The sequence below is a fragment of the Henckelia pumila genome, chromosome 2 (genome assembly GCF_033568475.1).
Source record: "Henckelia pumila isolate YLH828 chromosome 2, ASM3356847v2, whole genome shotgun sequence".
In the NCBI taxonomy this organism is placed as follows: domain Eukaryota; kingdom Viridiplantae; phylum Streptophyta; class Magnoliopsida; order Lamiales; family Gesneriaceae; genus Henckelia; species Henckelia pumila.
Genome location: NC_133121.1, coordinates 53,072,055 through 53,084,008, shown reverse-complemented (window position 1 = coordinate 53,084,008; position 11,954 = coordinate 53,072,055).

Below are 11,954 nucleotides of genomic sequence, written 5' to 3'. Positions count from 1 at the left end.
TTCAATTTGCTGTAACTTTTGCTCCGCTTATCCGATTTTGATTCCGTAAATTGTTTTGGAATCCTTAAGATGAGGGCTTCGATCTCGTGTAAGTTTTATGTTGTGTTATTTGGATTTCGAAATCAGTATGGAGCAGATATCAGATATTGAGTTATTGATTATGTTTTTGAATGGTATCGCTTCTATTTTCGAAACCGGATCAAAGTTGGATGATTGAATGTTGTGGATATGACTTATAGCATGTATATCGATGAGTTTAGCTGCTGATATGATGTTATGTGACTGAGTTTTATAAAATATATGCTGATATATGCATTTGAGTTACAAGTTTCGAAGTTGGGATTACGTCGGTTACCGATTTTCAATTGCTACGCCATTTAATCGAGTTTTTGTACTGTTTTGATATTCGATAGCTAAGCTGAAACACTTATCTTGATGATGTGAATGTTATAGAATTTTATTCTTCCGTTTCAGTCGAATTTGGAAGGCCAACAACTCGAGACAACAACTTTGAACCGAAGAAGTTGGATTGAGGTTTGAAATGAGTTTGATCGATGATCTTATGTTGTTTTCGACTCAATTTTGATATGATAGATTGAAATGAAGTTGATATATGTATTTTGGTTGTATCTTTCAGATTTGAAGAGTTCAGAATCAAAATAAACGAAGGTATAATGACAACATCACAAAGTAGGGACTTTGAAACTCAAGAATGACTAATCTTGAGTTGGCCCGCAAAAACCACATACTTGTTTATGTTTTGATTTGATTGTGATGTTGTCGATCCATCTCAGGTAGTGGATCTTTATATTCGAGTTGATATGATGCTATATTGAATTGATTCTATGCCAAGGTTGTTGTTAACCTTATTTGCGAGTCGGTTACGAACTCGTTAGATGGATATCCATGTCAAGATCAGTTATGAATCTTGATGGCTTTGAAGTTATGTGAATCAATTCGTGTGTAAAGCGTTTACGTACTCTATTTGTTGAGTCAAGTTTAAATAGAGTCAAGATGATTTATTTAACACTTTCTATATGTTGGTTATACTGATAATGTTTTCTCACTGGAGTTTTTCCGGCTGTTGTCTTGTTTTGTATGTGTGCATGAAAACAGAAGGGGCAGGAGCTAGTCATCGACGTCATTGACAGCTGGGAGAGAGTCTAGCACGTGAGGACTCGGGTTGTAGATGATGTCTTGAACTTTAGAAGCACTAAACCTTAGTTATGTTGGTTTTGGAATACATGTATGAAACTTGATATAGTTTATGTCGTTTATCGTCCTTTAGCGACTTGTTTGATGTAATAAAATGCATGGATAAATGCTTGTGACCTTGTTTATATGTATATGCATGTTTTGGAATTGATATATCATGTATTGGACCATGTTTTGATGATTTAGAATGGAAGGAATCGAGTTTGATAGCAAAAACTCTTCTGCAGAATTTCTGGAATTTGGAGCCCGCTCGATCCGCAGAAGTTGACGGATCGAGCGAGCCTTGTAATTTTGCAAACAGAGATTTTAGTTTTTGGCTCGCTCGATCCGCAGAAGTTGCCGGATCAAGCGAGGCCAAATTATACTTCCAATCGAGAGCTGAGCAATTGTGCTCGCTTGATCGGGTGTTTTTCCCCGATCGAGCGAGACACTGGTTTTCTAAAAAAAAAAATTTTTTTTTACTTGGCTCTTGGTTTCTTAATTGATATTTAATGAATGTTAATTGTCCATTAATTGCCCTAAGATGAGATTAGCAACCCGAGGTCCCCACAACAGGTGGTATCAGAGCGATAAGTTTCTTGGACTAAGATTAGATGAGCGGGGTAGATCGAGTCTTCTATTCTGATTTATTTATTGCTTTCATAATTGTATGGTATATGATCGATTGATTACAGATATTAAATTGTCACATGATGCTGTGATAATTTGCGAAGAATATGCTATATAATGGTTTGAATTACATGCTATCTGGTTATTTGATTGAAGTACTAGCATGTATTATGAGGATGAATCGAAACTCGATCTTTTATGAAGGCAATGTGGACTGTAACAGACTTGTTGTAATTGAGATTGAACTATACACTAATCTGTTTGATTATCAGATATGCCTCCCTGACCAGCACCGAGAGTTAGACAAACGTTGGCTACGAATCAGCCTGAACAAACAAATGCTGCACAGGTCCCAGTGACAGTGTCTGAACATGGACAGGGTAGTACTTCTACTGATGAGTTTAGTGATGCTAATCCGATGGAGAAACTTCTGAAACGATTCCAGTCATTCCAACCACCGAAGTTTCAAGGAACTGAGAATGCTGTGGAATGTGAAAATTGGCTGGAAGATATTGAGCAGTTATTCGAGTCCATTGATTATTCAGATGATCGTCGTGTGAGACTGATTATTCATCAACTGCATGGCCTTGCCAAGAGTTGGTGGATAGCGACGAAGAAAGCATTGGAGAACCAAGGTACTGTTATTACCTGGTCTATATTTCGAACTGCTTTCTATCAGCGTTTCTTTCCTGTGTCTTATCGCAAGGACAAAGGAGCAGAGTTTGAGAGTTTGCAACAGGGACAGTTAAATATAGAGGAATATGTTACCAAGTTCACTAGCTTGTTGAAGTTTGCTCCACATATCGCTGTTAATGATGAAGCTCAAGCCGATCAATTTATCAATGGCTTGAATCCTGATGTGTTTACACTTGTGAATTCGGGAAGACCGAATACCTTTGCTGATGCTCTGAATCGAGCAAAGGGTGTAGGAGCAGGGATACTGAAACAACAAGGAGCATCGTTTGTGCCACAGCCAGTGAGATCACCTCACGAGCAGCCACAGATTCCACCACCACCTCGATTTGAAGCTGGAGGTAGCAGTAGTGGAAAGAAGAACTTCTTCAAAGACAAGAGTAAACAGTTCAAGAGATCTGGTGGTAGTAGCTCTTCAAGTTCAGGTAGTTCCCGACAGTCTAGAACTGGACAAAAGTATGATGTATATTGCACCAAGTGTGGTGGTCGCCATACCAATGAACAATGCCGAGGTGTATTTGGAAGCTGCCACATATGCAACAAGATGGGACACTTTGCACGAGTGTGTCCACAACGAGGTTCTGAAGGTGCACAGGGTGCAGGATCATCGAGACCAGTAGGTCAATCTACATCTTCTGTTCACTCTTTTCAACCACAGCCTGCAGCAACGAGTATCGGAGGTCGTCAGACAGTGAATCAACCTCCCAGGCAACAAGCACGAGTGTTTGCATTGACAGAAGAGCAAGCACAAGCAGCACCGGACAATATGATTGCAGGTAACTGTTTTCTTTCTGGTTATCCTTCTTATGTCTTATTTGATACTGGTGCTTCGCATACCTTTATATTTGAACAATTTGTTACGTTGTATTAATTGCCTGTTGAGTCATTAGCTACTGTAGTGTCTATATCTTCACCATTGGGAAAAGGTATAGTATCAGTGAAGTCTGTTAAAAACTGTGTACTACAGTACGAAGGTAATGAAGTTGAGCTTGACTGTATTGTTCTTGGTTTATCTGATTTTGATTGCATAATCGATATCGATATGCTAACCAAGTACAGAGCCACAGTGGACTGTTTTCAGAAGATTGTGAAGTTCAGGCCTAATATGACTGATGAATGGAAATTCTATGGTAAGGGATCACGAGCCAGAATTCCTTTGATATCTGTTCTTTCTATGACTGACTTGTTACAGAAAGGGACGGAAGGATTCCTTATTTATGCAGTAGATATACTGAAGACTAGTCCGACATTGATGGATATACCGGTGGTGAATGAGTTTGCAGATGTATTCCCTGATGAGATTCCAGGATTGCCATCGTAGAGAGAGGTAGATTTCGGTATTGAATTGATGCCAGGTACACAGCCGATATCGAAATCACCCTACGATATGGCACCGATTGAACTGAAAGAATTAAAAGACCAACTCAAAGATTTGTTGGCTAAGGGATATATCAGACCGAGTGTTTCCCCTTGGGGTTCTCCGGTATTATTTGTTCGAAAGAAAGACGGATCGATGAGATTGTGTATTGACTACCGGCAATTGAACAAAGCAACGGTAAAGAATCGCTATCCTTTACCTCGTATCGATGATTTATTTGATCAATTACAGGGATCGTCAGTATATTCGATCGATGATCTACAGCGCCGATTTTAATAATCCCTACAGGTACTGGTGATTTTGTTGTTTATTGTGATGCTTCTCACCAGGGTTTGGGATGTATTTTAATGCAGAAAGGACATGTTGTCGCTTATGCTTCTCGACAACTGAAATCACATGAAGTCAGGTATCCGATTCATGATCTTGAATTGGCTGCAATCATCTTTGCATTGAAGATCTGTAGACATTATTTATATGGCGAGAAGTTTGAAATATTTTTTGATCACAAAAGTCTGAAGTATTTGTTCTCACAATCTGAATTGAATATGAGACAACGACGATGGCTTGATTTATTGAAGGATTTTGATTGTGAAATCAAATACTATTTGGGAAAATCTAACGCAGCAGCAGATGCCCTAAGTAGAAAGGTATGTGCTTTATCCTTGTCTACGATAGGTGTATCTAATTTGATTGAAGATTGTTGTAGTTCTGGATATGTATTTGAGACAGATAAAAGGCCGATGAGAGTTTATGCAATCAGTGCTGAGCCAGAGTTATTGATTCGTATCAAAGAAGCACAGAAAGCTGATCAAAATATACGGAAATCGATTGAAATGATTCGATCAGGACATCAGTCTGAGTACAAGGTTAGTGACGAAGATATCTTGTATGTGAATAATCGAATAGTTATTCCTGATATTGCAGACTTGAGACAGAATATTTTGAAAGAAGCTCATTGTAGTCGCTTCAGTGTTCACCCTGGAGGCAGAAAGATGTACAACGACTTGAAGAGTCAGTACTGGTGGAAACAAATGAAGTCTGATGTGACTGAATTTGTATCTAAATGTTTGAATTGCCAACAGGTGAAAGCTGAAAGAAAGAAATCAGGCTGTTTATTACAGAGTTTATCGATTCCTGAATGGAAATGGGACCACATTTCCATGGACTTTGTAACGAAATTTCCACGATCATCTCGAGGATGCGATGCTGTTTGGGTGATCATCGACAGATTGACGAAATCTGCATGCTTTATTCCTTACCGAATGACTTATCGTCATGATCAAATGGCGGATCTCTATATTCGAGAAGTGGTAAGACTACACGGTGTGCCAAAGTCGATTGTATCTGACCGAGATCCGAGGTTTACTTCACACTTTTGGCATAGCCTACAGGAAGCTCTAGGTACGCGTTTACATTTGAGTACCGCTTATCATCCTCAAACGGACGGTCAATCTGAACGAACTATTAAAACTCTTGAGGATATGCTTAGAGCTGTAGTACTTGATTTTGGTGTTACATGGCAAAATTCTATACCACTCGTGGAATTTTCTTATAACAACAGTTATCAGATGAGTATAGAGATGGCACCATTTGAAGCATTATATGGGAAGAAGTATCGATCGCCATTGTATTGGGATGATGTTTATGAGGTACCTGAGTTAGGGCCAGACATGATCAGACAGATGACTGAGAAGGTGAAATTGATACAGCAGAGAATGAGAACAGCGCAGCATAGACAGACGAGATATGCAAATGTACGACGATGGCCGTTATCTTTTGATCAGGGAGATAGAGTGTTTCTGAAGATTTCACCGTTCAGAGGCACAGTTCGATTTGGCAAACGAGGAAAATTATCTCCGAGGTATATTGGGTCGTACGAGATTCTCGAGAAGATAGGCAATCTAGCTTATCGACTCGCTCTTCCTATGTCTTTATCTGGGATACATGATGTCTTTCATGTATCTATGTTGAGGAAGTATATATCTGATGCATCTCATGTGATTCGATCTGATGAAGCTGAGTTGGATGATACTCTTTGCTACTTCGAACGACCTATTCAGATTCTTGATAGGAAGACGAAGCAACTCCGAACGAAGACAATTTCATTGGTGAAGATTCAATGGAGTAGACACGGAGTTGAAGAAGCGACGTGGGAAGTCGAAGAAGATATGAAGCAACGATTTCCTTATCTATTCCACTGATGTGAGTTCTTATTCAGTTTTCAGTTGTTCTTTATTCTTATGAGCATGCAGTCTGCATATCTATACTGTTTATGAATTCGAGGACGAACTCATGTCTTAGTGGGGGAGAAATGTAAGGCCCGGGATTAATTATAAATTAATCCGAATTTAATTTTATTTTAATCCGAGTATATTTAATTTGGGAATATTTAGAGTTTTAATTTAAATTCTAATATTCTTAAATTATTTAGGATTGAAATTGAATTAAAATAAGGGCCGAGGACCGAATTGCAATTATTGAAGAATTGGGGGACTAAATTGCAATTTGGGCTGAAGTTATTTGATTTTAATTATACTTATCAGCATGATACGTGTATGAAATAGAATTTCTTCAGCAAAGTTGAACAGAGAGCCGAGTTCCTTCGTTTTTGTTTGAAAGTGTGATCTTCAATTTGCTGTAACTTTTGCTCCGGTTATCCGATTTTGATTTCGTAAATTGTTCTGGAATCCTTACGACGAGGGATTCGATGTCGTGTAAGTTTTATGTTGTGTTATTTGGATTTCAAAATCAGTATGGAGCAGATATCAGATTTTGAGTTATTGATTATGTTTTTGAATGGTATCGCTTCTATTTTCGAAACCGGATCAAAGTTGGATGATTGAATGTTGTGGATATGACTTATAGCATGTATATCGATGAGTTTAGCTGCAGATATGATGTTATGTGACTGAGTGTTATAAGATATATGCTGATATATGCATTTGAGTTACAAGTTTCAAAGTCGGGATTACGTTGATTACCGATTTTCAATCGCTACGCCGTTTAATCGAGTTTTTGGACTTTTTTGATATTCGATAGCTAAGCTGAAACACTTATCTTGATGATGTGAATGTTATAGAATTTTATTCTTCCATTTCAGTCGAATTTGGAAGGCCAACAACTCGAGACAACAACTTTGAACCGAAGAAGTTGGATTGAGGTTTGAAATGAGTTTGATCGATGATCTTATGTTGTTTTTGACTCGATTTTGATATGATAGATTGAAATGAAGTTGATATATGTATTTTGGTTGTATCTTTCAGATTTTAAGAGTTCAGAATCAAAATAAATGAAGGTATAATGACGACATCGCAAAGTAGGGACTTTGAAACTCAAGAACAACTAATCTTGAGTTGGCCCGCAAAAACCACATACTTGTTTATGTTTTGATTTGATTGTGATGTTGTCGATCTATATCAGGTAGTGGATCTTTATATTCGAGTTGATATGATGCTATATTGAATTGATTCTATGCCAAGGTTGCTGTTAACCTTATTTGCGAGTCAGTTACGAACTCGTTAGATGGATATCCATGTCAAGATCAGTTATGAATCTTGATGGCTTTGAAGTTATGTGAATCAATTCGTGTGTAAAGAGTTTACGTACTCTATTTGTTGAGTCAAGTTTAAATAAAGTCAAGATGATTTATTTAACGCTTTCTATATGTTGGTTATACTGAGAATGTTTTCTCACCGGAGTTTTTCCGGCTGTTGTTTTGTTTTGTATGTGTGCATGACAACAGAAGGGGCAGGAGCTAGTCATCGACGTCATTGACAGCTGGGAGAGTGTCTAGCACGTGAGGACTTGGGTTGTAGATGATGTCTTGAACTTTAGAAGCACTAAACCTTAGTTATGTTGGTTTTGGAATACATGTATGAAACTTGATATAGTTTATGTCGTTTATCGTCCTTTAGCGACTTGTTCGTTGTAATAAAATGCATGTATAAATGCTTGTGACCTTGTTTATATGTATATGCATGTTTTGGAATTGATATATCATGTATTGGACCATGTTTTGATAATTTAGAATGGAAGGAATTGAGTTTGACAGCAAAAACTCTTCTGCAGAATTTCTGGAATTTGGAGCCCGCTCGATCCGCAGAAGTTGACGGATCGAGCGAGCCTTGTAATTTTGCAAACAGAGATTTTAGTTTTTGGCTCGCTCGATCCGCAGAAGTTGCCGGATCGAGCGAGGCCAAATTATACTTCCAACCGAGAGCTGAGCAATTGTGCTCGCTCGATCGGGTGTTTTTCCCCGATCGAGCGAGACACTGGATTTCTAAAAAAAAAATTTTTTTTTTACTTGGCTCTTGGTTTCTTAATTGATGTTTAATGAATGTTAATTATCCATTAATTGCCCAAAGATGATATTAGCAACCCGAGGTCCCCACAAATTTCGAGGACGAAATTTAATTTAAGGGGGGGGAGAATTGTAACACCCGAAAATTTTAATACGTAAATTCGCATTCATAATTAGGGAAAATAATTATTCAAAATTTATATTTGGGTTAATTGACATTTATGTGTTATTATGTGAATTATATGTATGATTTAATTTATTTTAGAATTTAACCCGTAATTTTAGAATTTCTAAATTCTTGAGAATTTTATTGATTTGATCGTGTAGACGGGATCGTGGACGGACGAGATACCAATTTTTTTTAGCCAAAAATATTTTTATGAGTTTTATGAGCCTTAAAATAATATTTTAAGATATTTTGTCAAGAAAATTTTAGTATTTAATTATATATTTATTTAAGGGTATATTTTTAGCCAAAATTAGTCCCTTTATTGACTTTTATTAATTTTTTAAAATTAGCCTATTTATTTATTACGGGATTTAAGAATTTTGTATCAGATTATCATTATTATTAAGAGTTTTTTTATTATGTGTATGGTATAATATCTATATTATTAGTAATATCTATTATTAACCCATTATCTACTTAAATTTAAACCAAAATCTCTCCCTACCCTACGCTCCAAGTGATCAGCCGCCTCCCCCATCTCATTCCTCATCTTCAACCCTTGTTCACGCCATTTTCCAGAAAACTCAGCCTCCATAGCCGATCGAGCATTTTTTTCTTTGAAGATTTTGGTCCATTCGTCGTCCTGGAGCCCCGTATACGCATCCATCTTTGTTCTAAAATTATAAGGCATGTGTAATCCTCCCTTGACACGCAATATAAGCAATTATGATGTTGTTATCAGTTATAGCATGCATGTTCAATAAAACTTTGGATTTGAAGCATGAATCTCTTTCTTTTCTTTGTTATGGCTCACGGTTCCTTGTTGTCTTTGCATAATCACGATTTTCTCCTTCAAGGTTTGGTCTAGGGCTGATGGTAGTTGTCAAGGGGGGTGTCTTAGGGTCCATATGGTCGAGTGATGTGGTTGGTTTGGGGATGGATAGGTCCAAGTCAAAGCTGTTCAAGTCGGGTGCAGCAGATCGTACATTTTAAGGTTCTGAGGAAGAAGACTTCGTTCTCCTTCCTTAGGACACCATTTTGGGTGAGGTTTGTCATGTTTGAAAGATTTAGATGTTGGCTAAGAGTGAGAAGTGGTTTCATGGTCTCTGGTGGTCGGAGGAAGCCGCACGAACAAAAGTTTGGCGACTGCTCAGTCTGTGCGCGAGGAGGAAGAAGGCGTCTGGTGCAGAGCTTCGTTCTCACTCCTCGGGCCATGGCTTGGTATGATTCTTGTCATGTTAGAACCCCCTGGATGTGGGCTAGCCATGGGTGGTGGTGCTCCGGCCATTGGTGGTCGGAGTTGGCCGGCCGAACGCCGGGAAGGGACCCTGCTCCTGGTCGATATGGGCTGGGATGGGCGGTTCGAAGTTTAGGTGTTTGGGTTAGGTCTGGGTTGGGTCAGGGGGTCTGGGTCGGGTCAGTCAAGTCATGGGTCGGGTTTGGTCGTCCGGGTCCGGGTTAGGTGGACCAGGCTCGAGTATTTTAATTTTTAAGTGTTTATTTATTTAATTAGTTTTTGGGCTTTTAAATTGATTAGAAAATTATTTGGGGCTCCAAATAATTTTATTTAAGCCTTAAATAATTTATTTAAGTTAGCCCAATGATTTTTATAGGCTTGGGAGCCCATGACAATTTTTGGTCTAGTCAGTGGATTTTTGGGCCAGTCTAGAGTTTTATTGGGTTTAATTAAGTTAATGTGCTTAAATATTTTTATTTAGGCCCAATTAAGTTTAATTAAGTTATTTGGACTAAAACATGATTTTTTGGGCTTAGATTAAGTTAATGGACTTAAATGTTTTATTTAGGCCCAATTATGATTAATGACACTTAATTAAAAATTTATTTCTATTGGGATTTTATTTAAGTTTAATGGGCTTAGAGTGAGTGATCAGCAGTTTGGACCAACCCATGAAAATTTACTAAGTCCGGAATATATATTTAATTTATTTTATGCATGAAGTTTATTTTAAGTATAAGTATATATGTTATGAAAATAATTAAATATATATTACGGACAAATTTTTAAGTGCATGCATACATGAAATATTTTATGATGTGTTTATGATCAAGAATTGAGCATGAAAAATATTTTTATGGAAATTGAAGTGTTGTGGCGGTACAGAGGTGGTTTACCACCGGCACAGAGGTAGTTCTACTACCGACATAGAAGTGGTTTTACCACTGGCACAGAGTTGTTTACTACCAGCATAGAGGTGGATTTATCCACCGCCACATACGATGGTTCTTAGACTGATCAGTCGGCACAGTTATTAGTCACATTCATGGATATGACCATACTCAGTTTTTAAGATTATGACATGCTCAATTATGTTATGTATGCTTAGTTATGATGTATGTATGATGATCATAGTTATGGCTAGCAAGAATTCATGGTGCATTATTTTACGAGCATGCATGCATATTCATGATGATTATATATATTAGTATTATTATGTGATGCATTATTTTAACCCTTGTTACAAAGGTTTAGGCATGTTGAGCCCCTAGGCTCACTACGCTTATATGGTGCAGGTGACTACGATGATTCTTATGTTGCTCCTACCGGTGGCGAGGACGTATGAGTGAGCATGGCAGTGGCCCCGTGACCGTCGCATTGAGTCTTAGCATGTTAGAGTACTTAGAGAATTTATAAAACATGTTTCGTATTTTTTTTCAGTTTCCAGTGTTTGAGAGAAATAATTTTTATATTGTTTCCGCATTTGAGATTTATGGGTTTTTACTTAGATATTATTTTTATTTTATTTAGCACGACGTGAGATTTTCAGTGGTTTAATGTTATTATTTATTTAAGCTTTTATTTTAAGAATTTTATTTATTAGCAGTATTTTAATGTTGATACATATATGTATGGGCATATATGTATAGTAATATTTTTAGTTATTTTTTTTAAAAAAAAAAAAAAAAAAAGTTTTTCCGCATTTTATTAGTAGTAGGTGTTACATAGCTAACATCTTGACTTCCCAGAATATTTATGTAAATGTTTACTTGTCTTCTTTGATTTATAATATGTTCTGTATTGAACATGTTTTACGTATTCTATGTGATGCTTACAGATTTGTCAGTATCCTTGAGTGATTATATGATCATATGATTATATGATTGATGTGTTCAAGATGTTGTTTTAGCTTATGTATGAGTTGATGCATCCAGATTATGTTGCATCATTCATCTTGAACTTCATCCTGAAAAGCACAGAGGGTTGAAAGGCCTAGAGTGCCGATGACGTTTGGAGAACTGTAGTTGAGTGGCATGGAATGTAGATTTACTTCTAGAGTCAGATGACTCATGGCACGGAATATAAATTTATTTCCAGAGCTAGATGACTCACTATAGTTGCACCAAAGTCAGGGGAATTGAGATATTTAACACCACCTCGAGTGGGAGAGTCGGTGGTTGGTTAAAGATTTTATTTCCCCTGGATCCCAGAACTACGATTTATTAATATCAGATTTGATAGCCTATTCCTTGACACATGCATTGCATTTATGCAATAACCCTAGAGATTTCTATGGTTTAGAATATGCGTTTATAAATGCTAGCATGTTATTTTACATTCAAGATTTGAATGA